Source organism: Aquila chrysaetos, chromosome W, assembly GCF_900496995.4.
Source record: "Aquila chrysaetos chrysaetos chromosome W, bAquChr1.4, whole genome shotgun sequence".
Taxonomy (NCBI): domain Eukaryota; kingdom Metazoa; phylum Chordata; class Aves; order Accipitriformes; family Accipitridae; genus Aquila; species Aquila chrysaetos.
In genome coordinates this window covers 2,162,068-2,173,588 of record NC_054457.1, presented here as the reverse complement: position 1 = coordinate 2,173,588, position 11,521 = coordinate 2,162,068, and positions in this window count along the sequence as shown.

Here is an 11,521-nt window from a genome sequence, read left to right as displayed (position 1 = left end):
GGCAGGGAGCCGGCAATGCTGTGCCTGAACTGCACATGTGCCCGAACTGCGCAGCCCCTGTTGCTAATTGTGAGGCTGGGTGTCCCCCTTGGGGAGCTCATGTGGGCCCTCTCCTGTGCTAGGCTTTCCTGGTGTGCATGGCCAACATGGAGGTCTTCCATGTGGGGCTGAAGCAGGACGGCTCCAGGTCTGACTGGAAGTGGCTGGATGGCACTGCACTGAAGGGGTGAGGGGTGAGGCTGTCAGCTTGTCACCAGCCAGGGCTGCTGAGGGTCCAACACCAGGGCTCGGAGAGGTTAAAGGGGGGACAGGCAGCCCACCGGAGGGCAGGGATGAGCTCCACGTCTTGGCCACCTCTCAATTCCCCAGGGCTGCACTGGGGCATTTTAGGGAAGGGAAAATTGCAGGGGCCTGACCCCAGTGCCCCCACCCTGCTTGGGTGAGGGGTTGGGGGGGGTCCTCCAAAAGCAGGTTCCCAGCATAGCACTTTGCTTGGTGCAACTGGTGCCAAGCCCTGCCAGGAGGGGCCTGGGGGCTGCATGCCAAGCAGGCAGGGGGTAGGGTGGAGGAGAATCAGAGCACATGTCCTAATTGGGAGGAGGGTGGTAGGGGACAGTTCTCCATGGGGAGGGCAAGCTTTGCTCCCGCAGCATCTCTGCGCAGCCTCTGGTCCCTGGCTGGAGCAGTTGCTGACAGGCCAGCCCCAGCCCATCCCACCCATCCTATCTCAGCCCACTCTCTCCCTGCAGGCTCTTCCCAATACAGCACTCCACTAGCTCCTTCCTGGCCTGCGGCAGGGTGTCAGGCTCGGGGCTGTCTGGTGGCCTCTGCAGGGAAGCCCATGGCTGGGTCTGTGAGAAGAGCACAGCAGCCTTGCAGTGGCTCCGGTCTTCACCCCCTGCTTTCCTCTGGGGAAACACCACCTACACCTGTGTGGGGCCTTGGTAACCATGGGGACCTCCAGCCCAGCTGTCCCACCACCCTGTGCCCCCCCTGCAGACCTGCTCAATCCGAGCACAAGGGCATCCCTGGGCACTGCCACCTTCTCAACCAGAGCTCTTCACCCCCCCCCAGATCTCTGCACTTTGCCAATAAACTCTGGCACTCAGACACTGTGGCTGGCTTTGGGGAATGAGGGTGCTGGGATGGAGAATGTGCCTCCTCCAGCTCACTGACTCGGTCACATCGTTGCCCAGTGGGAAACAGCAGCTGCCGTGGCACTGAAGGAAGTGGCAGGAGCCAGCATCAACCCAAGCATTCCCATAGCCTGGTGGCAGCATGGAGCAGCTCCTGTGCAGGCTGGAGCAGGTCCCTCAAAGCTCTGGGCTTTCTGATCATAGTGGCTGCCCGTGGTTTGGCAGCTGAGAGGTGACCCTTTGCCTCCCCGGTCCTGCAGAGGGCTTGGGCTGAGCAGCAACTTATCTCTTGATGCCTGCCCAGTCTGTGGAGGTTGCAGCAAACACACTTTGCTTTGAGGCTAGGTGATGCACAAGAGCCTAAAAAAGCCTGCTGGGGCTTGGCCTGGAGGGGTTTGGTCCTGGGGGCCGTTGCAGGTTCACTAGAGACCACCTGGGTCGTGCCAGCAGCATGCAGCTCCCGCATGGACATCTCTGGGTGTCCCTCCTGGCACATGCAGAGGACCAAGCCCCTCTCTCCCAGCAGGGGGTAGGATGGGGAAGGTGAGGCATGACAGGGCACGGCCCCACTGTGGCCACTATGCACAGGTTCCAGGGGCTCCTCGCAGCCTGGGGAGATGGATGCAGAGCATGCTGCTGTACTGGGTTTGCGTGGCAAGGTTTTGGTAGCTGAGGGGTTACAGGGGTGGCTTCTGTGAGAAGCTGCTATGTGGACACATGTTTAGCTAACATCGGTCGCAAGAGCATTCCAGAGGCCTTTAGAAGACCTTGAACAGAATAAACAAGAAGACAAAAAAAGAAAGATGCCAATTAGAAGAACACAGGTGCGCATTCCACGATAAAGGGAACTTGGCACAAAGAACCTCAATTCGGCAGTTTATCTTGACCAATTAGACTGAGACAAGTTTCGCGTGTTTTAATTGGTATAACCAATTATGTCCTATGTTTATGCGCGTGTACAGAGTTAGTATAACCAATTATATCTTATGTTTATGCACGTGTACAGTGTTGATATGACCAATCATATTTTGTGCTTGTGCGCGTGTGCAGTGACTTTGCAGAGTGTGTGACTATAAGTATGTGTGCGTTTAGCAATAAAGGGTCGTCTGTTGTCTGCTCTCAAGATTACAGGCGTCCGTCTACTTCAATCTCCTCAAATGGTACCCCGACGTGATAGCGGGGCCGAGAAAACGCTGGAATTGCTGGAAAGTGCGTCCGGAGGAAACTCTAGCCAAACGATCGTCTAGCCAGCTGGACTGAGCGGACAACTTTCTCCCGGGAGATCAATCACCCTGCTCGTTTGGAAGTAAGGTGAGCGGCTAGAAGGATTAAAATGGGTGCCCAGATGTCTGTGGAAGAAGGGGCAATTGTACAAATGCTTTCGCATATCCTCTCCGTGAGAGGAGTTAAATATGATTCAAATACTTTACGTATGATGCTGAAGTGGCTTAAGGACCATGGTGCCCCCCACTTCGAATATAGAAGTCTTTGAAATTAAAAATTGGGAAGAAATGGGAAAGTAATGTGGGACTTTATATCGCATGGGGACGTGAAGGCTCAGAAAATCTCCGCTATACGTGGAGACTGGTGCTGGAAATGTTGAAAGCCCTTAAGGAAGAAAAGGAGGTGGCTACTGCTGTAAAAATTTCAATTGAAATACCCCGGAAAAAGAGAAAAGTGTGTGTGGCGAGATGGTAAATATTCGGACAGTGATGAGCAATTAAACACCGAGGGAGATGTCATTAATGGAGGCAACGATCAATTTTTAAGTAACCTACCTCTCGAGCAGAGACCTATCCCCTCTGCACCTCCCTATGAGGCAGATACATCCCCAGGAGAAGCTATAAAAAAAGTGATGGAAGGACATAAAATGATAAATGTTAACTGAAGGTCTAAATCCTGTGGCTTTTCCAGTTACAGTCAGGCAGAATGCCCCAAACGTGTTGGCAACCTTTCAATTGGGATTTAATATAAAGAAGTACGGAAAACAGTAATGGCTAATGGACTGTCTGCTCCGTTTAGTCAGGCGTTATTGGAGAATATATTTTCTGGTCAAATTTTAACGGGCTTCACCTGATCACATTGGTCTGTGTGTGATGTCCTGAGCCTCCGCAATTGGTGCCCGAACAAGGGACCCTCAGATCGGCGTTGAATTTTTCGACGGGAGCCGACGGAGAGAGGGAGCGGAGAGGCCGGCCGAAATTATTCCTGCTGCCCCGGCAGGATGACCAGCTGAGCTGGGGAAGACAAGGAAGCGCGCACGCAGGTGAATAGAAAAACGGAATCTCGCCCTAATCAGGTGAGCGGTCGGAGAAGGAGATGGGGTTGGACAAAGAGCAAGAAGCGGTCCTAAATCTCCTTCAACATATTCTCTCTAAGAGAGGCATAAAATATGATGAAGCTTGTTTAAAGCGGCTTTTACAACGGAGCAAGGACAGAAACCTTTTAATTAGTGTGGGTACAGCTTTTGAGCTTAGTACCTGGGGAGCTATCGGAACCTCCCTATGGGATGAAATTAGTGACGGGTCTAAAGAAGTTAAAGGTCTTGCAACTTTATGGAAATTAATTAAGAGAACTCTGCAAGAAATGAAAGCAGATCGTAAAGCGTCTGTGTCTGCTTTTGGTGCTCTGTCTCCAACCGCAAGCGAAGGGGAACCACAGGGAGAAAAACATAATGCAGCGAGAGAAACTTTTGGCTTCTCCGGAGCTTGTCCTCCTGCTTCTGTGCCCTTGACTTCTGCTCCACTCCCTGGGACTGGCCGATATTAATCAGCCCACCTGACAGTTCCCAAGCCTCCCTAACCATACGTTTTAAAGGAAACCCTACAGAATCAGGAAGCGAGTAAAAATCTGCCTAGGAAAAAAACAGCCCCCAGATATCGCCGCTCAACATGAACAAATTATACCTAGCATATACCCTCCGTTGCCTTTGTTTACGCCCCGGGTCGCCTCAAGAGCACGAAGAGGGGCCGGAGCTCACTTGCAGCAGTTTGCAGTCAGGTAATAGAAAAGCTGGCACAGCTGGAGCCTGCTGTGAAGCGAGAAAAACCGCCAGCCGTATCCTTTGATGCACCCCTTTCCCCCCCCCCACCCTCTTCCTCCTACCTCTGCCCCTTCCTTGTCCCAGGGAACCGATCCCCACCTTTTCAGAAACAATGGACCCCCGGAATAGATGGTGAGGAATTATTGACGATGCCTTAATTGAGGGAGAAATCATAGCAGTTCCCACAGCATTTCTGGTTATTGGCTGGGGCTGGGGGTGGACCTAATCAATGGGTTCCATTTGATTGGAAAATCATAAAAGAAGGTTGCAATTGCTCAGTATGGTTTTAAAAATCGCCTTTTACACAGGCAGTTTTGTCCCATACATTTTCTGGGTCAACCTTAACCTCCCCACTGACTCATGAATGCTTGCTAAAACCTTGTTGTCGACATGGAAATTTATTTATACTACGCTGGTGCATTTACAGCCGACAGAGAAAAATCATATCAATACAACCATCTCCTTCTCGCTACATTTAACCTGTTATGAATAACACACATAGGTGAAGAATGGATGATCCAAAAACCAAAACAGAATGTATGAGTAACTTTGACAAACATGATGCATCAAGAAGCTATATGTCTTTCTGTCGCTACCACCCCCTGAAAACCCTTTTCTACCTGTTTGGTGGGGTTACCCTCTAGACACCTGGCCAGATCCAATGCCTGAATTTTCCCTTTGTACTAACCCACAATCCTGTATCGATAATTGAGACGGTGTGTATGCACACCTGCCTCAAGAAATGCAAGAACCTCAAGAGTTAGAGTTGTTAGGATCAGTCATCATGAATCCCTGTGTGATGTTAATTACATCTATAACACCACTCGAAAGGGGTCAGAATGTAAATGCTATTTTGCCTGTATATAGAAATGCTACAGCTTGGTGTAACTATATCTATTCCAGATACACACTCTTTTTTTTTTTTATTCAGCTGCTTTACCTATGGGGATACGAAACTTAACGAGAGGCCATGTAGCCTCGGACAACTTACGTTACTAACACCCGTATCAATATGATTCACAGTAAAAGGCTCACGATAACTGACACAGGGTTAAGTAGACGGCTAACAAGTTTTGGAATTACGAGATAGTTGAAAGATTTGCTTATGCATGGCTTAGTTATTTTAATTGTAATATTAGCAGTTGTAATGATTGTACCAAGTATCATAAAAATAGTTGAACGCATGATTGCAAAAGCGTTTCTTGTAACTTGGCTTGCAAAAAAAAAAAAAAAAGGGAAAATTGTGGGAGATTTCATGGAAAATTGGAAAATAGTTGGAAAATAGGGGAACATTTCTTTTGAACCTGATTATTTAAAGTTAGCATAAGTAGGGCCGCAGTCAACATGAGTGGACCGGAGTACGTGACAGCTGCAGTATGAACGGACTTTGAACCACCAGAGAAACAACGGACATGAGGAACTTGGACAGTGGAGGCAATTAATAAACAAGGTAACAGAACTGCAGAGGCAAGAAGGGAACTGCAAGAGTTTTATCGCAATTAAGAAAGCTGTCATTTCGGCTTAGAGCATTTAGCTACGGGATGGGGACTTAGGAGTTGGTTTGTATCTTTGTTAAAAATCGGGGTTTCTTTTATTCTTGTGTATTTTATTAGGTATAATGTTGCTTTTACTGTGTTTAATTAATTGTGTTCATAGATCTTGTAGGGTCACCTTGGCCAACATAACAGGTCAAGATTCTCTGTGCATTGCAACCACATCACAAAGCCCATGAACCAATAGACAGGATGGCTATGACTCGTGCAGCGCGCCTGGCCAACGAGCGCATGCGTCATAGACTCCCCATGTTGCAACCGAGGCGAATTTTGGCACCCGCTGGCCACGTGTGCTGAAATCCGTTCCTCTGCAAATGTATAAATACCGGGGATTTTCCGAAGAGCATCGGGTTGGTGTACGGCAAGGCCATCGTTGCCTCTGTGGGGACGCCCACGTAAAGCTGGCACCTACCAATTGCTGGGCTGAGTTCGCGGAACAAGACAACACAAGAATGTACGGATGGTCCATCTTCTTCACAGTCCTCGGAGGGACGTAGTCATGGATACCGCCGCAAGCCAAAGAAAACATCTGGATGACCCTGGCTGACATGACCGGACAAGATTGCTTATGCCTCCGTACAGCAACACTAAGCAATCCTTTTTCACAGGTTTAATAGGGGGTTCCACTGACATCAACAAAGTTTAAGAACTTATTGATGGAGACCCCTGTGCAGCAGGTCATGGACTCAATGGATGGGAATGCCTGGTTTCCACGGATCGGGCATTCACCCTCATTGCCACCCCAGGAATCACAAATTCTGGGATCCCTGAATACAGATTGGTGTAGTATTATCTGATTTACTGTTAGATGTATATAGTATTAGACACACAACCTTGCAAAATAGAGCTGCTCTTAAATCATGAGTTAAGATAGTTTTGATTTATCTTGTAGTGGGTTTTTTTGTATTTTAATTTGTGTGCCTTGTATGTTGCAATGTGTTTAGGAATTAATTGATGAATCAAGTAAGGCTGTGTTAATTGACAAAAAACAAAAAAGGGGGAATTGTGGACACATGTTTAGCTAACATCGGTCGCAAGAGCATTCCAGAGGCCTTTAGAAGACCTTGAACAGAATAAACAAGAAGACTAAAAAAGAAAGATGCCAATTAGAAGAACACAGGTGTGCATACCACGATAAAGGGAACTTGGCACAAAGAACCTCAATTCGGCAGTTTATCTTGACCAATTAGACTGAGACAAGTTTCGCGTGTTTTAATTGGTATAACGAATTATGTCCTATGTTTATGCGCGTGTACAGTGTTGATATGACCAATCATATTTTGTGCTTGTGCGCGTGTTGCAGTGACTTTGCAGAGTGTGTGACTATAAGTATGTGTGTGTTTTAGCAATAAAGGGTCGTCTGTTGTCTGCTCTCAAGATTACAGGCGTCCGTCTACTTCAATCTCCTCACTGCTAGAAGCTTCCCCCATGTCCGACAGAGCCAGTGCCAGCTGGCTCCAAGATGGACCTGTCACTGGCCAAGGCTGAGCCCATCAGCAACAGTAGTAGAGCCTCTGTGATAACATATTTAAGAAAGGGGAAAAAAAAAAACAAACACCTGTGCAACAGAAACTGCAGCCAGAGAGAAGAGTGAGAATATGTGAGAAAAACAACTCCGCAGACACCAAGGTCGGTGAAGAAGAAGGGGGAGGAGGTGCTCCAGGCGCCAGAGCAGAGATTCCCCTGCAGCCCGTGGTGAAGACCATGGTGAGGCAGACTGTCCCCCTGCAGCCCATGGAGGTCCACGGTGGAGCAGATATCCACCTGCAGCCCATGGAGGACCCCACGCCGGAGCAGGTGGATGTGCCCTGAAGGAGGCTGTGACCCCATGGGAAGCCCACGCTGGAGCAGGCTCCTGGCAGGACCTGTGGACCCATGGAGAGAGGAGCCCATGCTGGAGCAGGTTTTCTGGCAGGACTTGTGACCCCGTGGGGGACCCATGCTGGAGCAGTCTGTTCCTTAAGGACTGTACCCCATGGAAGAGACCCATGCTGGAGGAGTTCGTGAAGTACTGCAGCCCGTGGGAAGGACCCATGTTGGAGAAGTTTGTGGAGGACTGTCTCCCGTGGGAGGGACCCCATGCTGGAGCAGGGGAAGAGTGTGATGAGTCCTCCCCTGAGGAGGAAGGAGCGGCAGAGACAATGTGTGATGAACTGACCACAACCCCCATTCCCTGTCCCCCTGCGCCACTGGGGGGGGGTAGGTAGGGAAAATTGAGAGTAAAGTTGTGCCTGGGAAGAAGGGAGGGGTGGGGGGAAGGTGTTTTAAGATTTGGTTTTATTTCACATTATCCTGCTATGATTTGATTGGCAACGAATTAAATTGATTTTGTTTTTTTTTCCCCAAGTCAACTCTGTTTTGCCTGCGATGGTAATTGGCGAGTGATCTCACCCTGTCCTTGTCTTGACCCACGAGCCTTTTGTTATATTTTCTCTCCCCTGTCCAACTGAGGAGGGGGAGTGATAGAACGGCTTTGGTGGGCACCTGGCATCCAGCCAGGGTCAACCCACCACCACTGCCTGGGATGGAGCTCATTCCCCCCCAAGTGAGAGTGGCCTCAGAAATAAAACCACATTTTGCAAATAATGTGACTACTTCTGCTTGTCTGCACATGAAGAAGTGGCTCCAGTCCACATGATCTTGGCCACAGCCTGTCACCTGACCACGGTGGAGCAGGGCAGGACCAAGTCGCAGAACTGCTGCCTCCTGGGGCAGCCTGGGGCACGGCCTAGAGCATGGTCTACGCTGACCTGAGGACTGAGACAGGTGATCAGTCCTTCACGAACTGCTCCAGTGTGGGTCTTGTTTTGCCATGCAAACCCAATACAAGGACTCGCCCTTTCCTCTATACAACATCAGCAGGCTCCCATCAGCTGGTTTCTCCAGGCCCCTCTGAACATCAGTCCTGCTCTCCAATATACCCACCTCTGCCCAGTTTGGTATTGCCCCCCAGCTGGCCGAGGTTGCCCCCATCCCATCATCCAGGGCACCGGTGAAGGCTTCAGGGAGCATCAGCCCCAGGATTGACCCTGCAGGGATGTCACCAGCTGGATGGGGCACCGCTGACACCCCCCTGCAGCCCTCCCACTATCCAGGTTTCCACCCACCTTCTCCCCTTCTCCTGGCCATGTCTCCCCACTCTACCAGAGAGGAGACCATGGGAAACCATGTCCCAGACCTCAAAGGGTCACAATAAATGGCCCCCATTGCTCTTCCCTCGTCCCTAGCCCAGTGCTCCCATGGCAGCAGGCAGGCAGGTCAGGCAGGCACCACTTGCCCTTGGTAAATCCTGCCTGGCTCTCCCCAGCCACCACCATGTCCTCCCTGAACCATCACATGCCCAGGAGGACATGCTCCATCTTCTTCTCAGGATCAAGGCTCTTCTCTGACCAGAATAACAAAGCTCAACCCTAGGACAGGCTGTGGCCGAGGGCAGGCGATGGAGGGAGGAGAAAGGGCAGGACAGGAGCCAGCGACAGTGGCAAGGGGCAGACAGCAAAACCAAAGGACTCCACGAGGGGGACAGCTTGGAGACACCAATGGCACCATCATACCCAGCTTCACAAGGTGCAAGAGGCACCTCCCAAACCAGCGCATGGTCACCAGCCTCAGAGGAAGGCAGCAGAGGTGAGCAGGGCTCGGTACCAGCATCCCCTCCCTGGGTCGTGGGAGCCGGGGCTGGAGGGCAGGGGATGTAAACATGGATGTGAGTGTGTGACACAGAAATACAGTCTCTTTTCCATAAGTCTTGTTTTAAAATGCAGACACCACCTTTCCCAACCTGTCTCCCCAGAGCTTTGCAGTGTGGTTGAGGCAATGGTGTGCAGGGATGTGGCTGTGCAGGAGGGGAAGGGTGTCTTTGCTGTGCACCCCCAGTTCCTGTCCCTCAGTCCTGTGATGGAGAGGGGGTCTCAGAATCAACCCCTGGACCGGGAGAGGAAAGAGGGACTTGGATGGGTTGCTCAGATTTGGGGGCTGTTCACAGATCCATGGAAAATGGAAGGAGCAGCTTATCTTCCCAGAGGCTGTTTTTGCACAGTGGGCAAGCCAATCATTCCTAGAAGGGAAGGAGCGCATAAGAGGTGCCACCACCATGCTCCCAGCCTGCTGCCAGCCCCGCTGTGCCCCCCACGCAGCTGCAGCCCCAGGGCCCCTTAGTCTGAGCAGGAAGGCCAGAGCACTGCCCATGCCCAAGCATTGGCCCCATGGCTGGGACAGACACCTGGGCAGTGCCCAGCACCTCTACCCATGGCTGGCAAAGGTGGGAGAGGTGCAGGTGGCCAAGATGGACCAACTTACTCTTTAGACGGCTTCTCATCCAGCCCCTCAGATTTATCATTATGATTTTGATATCTCTCTCTAATCCAGTATGTGGCACCAGGTGCCTGCACAAAATGCTGGGGGGAGAGAAGCTGTCAACTGCCTGCCCCATGCCCAGCACCCACCTGGTGCCTGGGAGCCCTGGGGCCGGCTGTGCTCCACCCCACAGCCTGCCAGGACCAGCACCCAGGGCTCGTGGTGCCACAAGGCAATAGGAAGGCAATGAGAAGGCAGTGGGAAGGCAGCTCAGGACGGCCAAGCAAGAAGCAACGCCACCCCGGGGCCCCTATCCCTGGGCACCCTCTGGCCCAAACTGCCCCCCAGCAGCCCGGCCCTCAACCAGCTCCAAACCCGCTCCTGGTGCCCCCTCCCCAGCTGCCCCGCGGCCCCCGCCCCGACTCACAGCAAGCCCCCAAGGCCGCGGTGGCCACCACCAGCAGCAGCAGGCTGGCTGCCAGCAGCCCTGCGGGGACGCGCTGCCGCCGGGGCCAGCGCTCTGCAAGAGATGAGCGGCCACAGGCATCACCCTGCATCCCCGCTGCCGCCGCCCAGTGCCCCCCCCAACCCATCCTCCCCATGGTGGCGGCCGCAGCCGGGCTCTCACCTGGGCTGGTTGCCACGGACACCGGCCCCAGCTGCACGTTCTCCTAGGGGCTCTCGGCCTCGGAGGGCGCTGCGGGGCAGGCGGGGGCGGTGAGCGGCGGAGCCGAGGCAAACCTCAGGTCGGCGTAGACCACGCCCCAGGTTGCCCCGACCGCCCCCATGACTCCTGCTCCACCGCGGTCGCCCCCTCTTTCGGGGCTGCAAAGGAGAAGTGTGGCCGGATTCTGCAGAAGAAGTTTGCTGTGAGGTGCGGAAGATGGGACAGGAAAGCACAGCCGTGGGGACCGGCGCCATGCCATTGGTCCTAGCGCTGCCATCCTGTCCCGTTCCATGCCCCAAAACCACTCAGGGTCCCCTGGGACCATGGCGGGGCATTGCAGCTCGGGATTGGGGCACTGGGCCATGGCAGAGCTGCAGGGCTCAGCATACCGAGAACCAACCCAAATCCCTGGGACAGGGGAGAGAAGGGCTGACTTCAATGTGGGAACAGGTCGCTCTGGGGCTGGCCCCATCCAGGATGGAGGTTCCCCCTCTCCATACTCTGCTCTGGGGTTTGAGCATTGTTGTTGTGCAGAAATGTTTGCCCTAATGCCTAAAAGGAGTTTCCACATTGCAGCTTGAGCTCTTGCTCTTCTCCCCTTCTCCTGGCCACATCTCCCCACTCTGCCAGTAAGGAGACCATGGGAACCATGTCCCAGACCTCAAAGGGTCACAATAAATGGCCCCCATTGCTCTTCCCTCATCCCCAGCCCAGTGCTCCCATGTGGCAGCAGGCAGGCAGGTCAGGCAGGCACCACTTGCCCTTGGTAAATCCCACTGGGCTCCCCCCAGCCACTACCATGTCCTTCCTGGGCCTGGACCACCAC